This window comes from Octopus sinensis, unplaced genomic scaffold (genome assembly GCF_006345805.1).
Source record: "Octopus sinensis unplaced genomic scaffold, ASM634580v1 Contig15561, whole genome shotgun sequence".
NCBI classification, from domain to species: Eukaryota; Metazoa; Mollusca; class Cephalopoda; order Octopoda; family Octopodidae; genus Octopus; species Octopus sinensis.
The window spans coordinates 45699-48848 of record NW_021833795.1 but is presented as its reverse complement, the minus strand read 5'-3'; positions in this window follow the sequence as shown (position 1 = coordinate 48848).

The following is a 3150-nucleotide window of genomic DNA, read 5'->3' as shown; positions in this document are numbered from 1 at the left end:
GGGTGCAACTTGCCACCCTGTTTGGACCTACTTGGTAAATAGGGGTGCGACCTGCCACTTGGTCTAGACCAACTTAGAAAGTAGGGGTGCGACTTGCCACCTTGTTTGGACCTACTTGGAAAATAGTGGTGCGACTTGCCACTTGATCTAAACCAACTTGGTAAATACGGGTGCGACTAGCCACCCTTTTTGGACCAACTTGGTAAAAAGGGGTGCTACTTGCCACCCTGTTTGACCTACTTGGTAAATAGGGGTGCGACTTGCCACCCTGTTTGGACCTACTTGGTAAATATGGTTGCGACTTGCCACTTGATCTAGACCAACTTGGTAAATAGGGGTGCAACTTGCCACCCTGTTTGGACCTACTTGGTAAATAGGGGTGCGACTTGCCACTTGGTCTAGACCAACTTAGAAAGTAGGGGTGCGACTTGCCACCTTGTTTGGACCAACTTGGTAAATACGGGTGCGACTTGCCACTTGAACTAGACCAACTTGGTAAATAGGGGTGCGACTTGCCACCCTGTTTGGACCTACTTGGTAAATAGGGGTGCGACTTGCCACAATGTTTGGACCTACTTGGTAAATAGGGGTGCGACTTGCCACCCTGTTTTGACCTACTTGGTAAATATGGGTGCGACTTGCCACCCTGTTTGGACCAACTTGGTAAATAGGGGTGCGACCTGCCACTTGGTCTAGACCAACTTAGAAATTAGGGGTGCGACTTGCCACCCTTTTTGGACCAACTTGGTAAAAAGGGGTGCTACTTGCCACCCTGTTTGACCTACTTGGTAAATAGGGGTGCGACTTGCCACCCTGTTTGGACCTACTTGGTAAATATGGTTGCGACTTGCCACTTGATCTAGACCAACTTGGTAAATAGGGGTGCGACTTGCCACCGTTTTTGGACCAACTTGGTAAATAGGGGTGCGACTTGCCACCCTGTTTGGACCTACTTGGTAAATAGGGGTGCGACTTGCCACCCTGTTTGGACCTACTTGGTAAATAGGGGTGCGACTTGCCACCCTGTTTGGACCTACTTGGTAAATATGGTTGCGACTTGCCACTTGATCTAGACCAACTTGGTAAATAGGGGTGCGACTTGCCACCCTGTTTGGACCACTTGTTAATAGGGGTGCGACTTGCCACCATGTTTGGACCAACTTGGTAAATAGGGGTGCGACTTGCCACCTGTTTTGACCTACTTGGTAAATAGGGGTGCGACTTGCCACCCTGTTTGGACCAACTTGGTAAATAGGGGTGCGACTTGCCACTTGATCTAGACCAACTTGGTAAATAGGGGTGCGACTTGCCACTTGGTCTGGACCAACTTGGTAAATAGGGGTGCGACTTGCCACCCTGTTTGGACCAACTTGGTAAATAGGGGTGCGACTTGCCACTTGATCTAGACCAACTTGGTAAATAGGGGTGCGACTTGCCACCCTGTTTGGACCAACTTGGTAAATAGGGGTGCGACTTGCCACCCTGTTTGGACCAACTTGGTAAATACGGGTGCGACTTGCCACTTGATCTAGACCAACTTGGTAAATAGGGGTGCGACTTGCCAACCTGTTTGGACCAACTTGGTAAATAGGGGTGCAACTTATCACCCTGTTTGGACCTACTCGGTAAATGGGGGTACGACTTGGGACTTGGTCTAGACTCTAGACCAACTTGGTAAATATGGGTGCGACTTGTCACCCTGTTTGGACCTACTTTGTAAATAGGGGTGCGACTTGGACTTGGTCTAGACTCTAGACCAACTTGGTAAATATGGGTGCGACTTGCCAACATATTTGGACCAACTTTGTAAATAGGGGTGCGACTTTCCACCCTGTTTGGACCTACTTGGTAAATAGGGGTGCGACTTGGCACCCTGTTTGGACCTACTTGGTAAATATGGGTGCGACTTGCCACTTGATCTAGACCAACTTGGTAAATAGGGGTGCGACTTGCCACCGTGTTTGGACCAACTTGGTAAATAGGGGTGCAACTTGCCACCCTGTTTGGACCTACTTGGTAAATAGGGGTGCGACTTGCCACCCTGTTTGGACCTACTTGGTAAATAGGGGTGCGACTTGCCACCCTGTTTGGACCTACTTGGTAAATATGGGTGCGACTTGCCACTTGATCTAGACCAACTTGGTAAATAGGGGTGCGACTTGCCACCCTGTTTGGACCAACTTGGTAAATAGGGGTGCAACTTGTCACCCTGTTTGGACCTACTTGGTAAATAGGGGTGCGACTTGCCACCCTGTTTGGACCTACTTGGTAAATAGGGGTGCGACTTGCCACCATGTTTGGACCTACTTGGTAAATAGGGGTGCGACTTGCCACCCTGTTTTGACCTACTTGGTAAATATGGGTGCGACTTGCCACCCTGTTTGGACCAACTTGGTAAATAGGGGTGCGACCTGCCACTTGGTCTAGACCAACTTAGAAATTAGGGGTACTTCTCTAGAAAGAGGAGTTTTATTATCGATAAGTTTGAAAAAACTTGGAGACTGGCTTTAAAAATCGCCAACTCCCAAAGCCTGGAATGCCCGATTCCCCCATGGCTCGAGGCTAAAACGCCTACGGTGGGGGAAATCGTTGAAAAAAGCGTCAAAAACTACAAAGTTGTTGATTGATTGATTGACATAAGGTGAATGATTTATTAGCCATGTTTTTCTGGGAAGTACGTGGTTGTGGATAAAATCCCAGCCTCTTGGAAAATTTTATTTAAAATTTTGAATTTTTGACTATTTTAATTTAGATAACTAAAAGTCCAAGAAATTTAAAAATAAGGTTTGTTACTAAAAATCTGATTATTTATAAATTTTAGTTCCGATTTTTAGTTCCCGCCTCTGAAAAAAGGCCAAAAGATTGCTCAATTTCTCTGGCCATAACGTCATATTTTCTAACCAATAAGGTCATATTTTCTAATTATAAGGTCAAAAAAGTCATATTTTTAACGTCATATTTGAATTATTTTAAGGTCATATTTGTGGTTGCTCTAGTAATAACTTACCTGTCGAATTAACTGGCCTTGAAAATGGATGGCGCTGTAGCGTTTGACCTATACTAGGCCGTTGTAGCAGTTTGACTAGCTTTGGCTAGTGAAAAAAGATAGGCTACGACGAGTAGGAGAGACGTGGCGGTATTATGGAAGCA